This window comes from Palaemon carinicauda, chromosome 15, assembly GCF_036898095.1.
Source record: "Palaemon carinicauda isolate YSFRI2023 chromosome 15, ASM3689809v2, whole genome shotgun sequence".
NCBI lineage: Eukaryota > Metazoa > Arthropoda > Malacostraca > Decapoda > Palaemonidae > Palaemon > Palaemon carinicauda.
In genome coordinates, this window is record NC_090739.1 from 93,561,053 (window position 1) to 93,562,314 (window position 1,262).

Sequence of the window (1,262 nt, forward strand, 5' to 3'; positions counted from 1 at the left end):
TGTCTTCCTACTGCAGATCAGGGCAGAACATATTTGGTCGAAGGTGTCGACTCCTCCCTTCGTTGCATTATAAAACATATGAATATGGCTTTTTTTGTTTTCAATAACCGTGGGATTGGGATGGACAGTTGAAAGAATCTGGATCCTTTTCGTGGTCTTCACACGTTGGCACAAAAGTGTGACCTTGTCCTCGTAGTTATACGAGGCCACACATTCGCCCAAACCCAGGGGTGTTGTCAGCATCACAGAAGGTGTGTAAGTTTTGAGATGAATTGTGCCAACTAAATGCATCCCAAATTGACGGAGACCCCTGGCTAAGGGCAAGGAAGTAAACCAGTTATCGGTGGTAACAATACAGCCAGTCTTCCTGAAGGGGCGGGTTAGCTCTATCGTGAAGTACTCTCCCAAGGGTGTACTTGTAGTGGTAGTCCCCTTGCCCAAGTAGGGAATTGCATTGCACATGTAGTATGTCTCTGCATCACAGGCTATAACTGACTTGATGCCATACGTAAGAGAAAAGAAGTAAAATGCAATCAGTAAGTCATCAATCAACACTCACAGGTAATCAATGAAAATAAAATAAAATAAAATAAAATAAAATAAAATGAAATAAAATAAAATATACATAATTAAGTAAAATATACTGTACATAATAAATAAATAATGAATGTTAATAATTTATATATAATGGAATAAATACGAATGACAATGATAAAAAAAAATTATTTTTAGTCATCAATGAATATGTAGTCATTATAAAAATGTAATAAGATTCACACTGAACATAAATAGAATGTACTGTACATAATAAATAATGATTGAATGTTAGTAATTTATATATAATTAAATAAATGCCGATTCCAATATTAAAAAAAATATTTTTGGTCATCAATGAATATGTAGGAATTATAAACATGGAATAAGATTTATACTGAAGAAAATGCAATAAAATCTATAAAAAGAAAATTAAAATCTTTTACTTACTTTGCTGGTTTATTTGGGATGTACATCCTGAAAGCACACCGTCCCCTGAAGGCGAGGAGCTGCTCATCCACAGTAAGATGCCCACTTGGTTCATAGTTTGCAATGCAGTTTGCAATGACCTGGTCCCACAAACTCCTTATAGCAGCAAATCTGTCAGTCTTCACACGTTCCTCTCTCATGGCAATGCTGTCAAATCGTAGAGCCCTCTGAATAAGGCAGAAGCGGCGCACTCTCATGACACTCCTGTAGAAGGGACATCCTTGAGACTTGGAGAACAT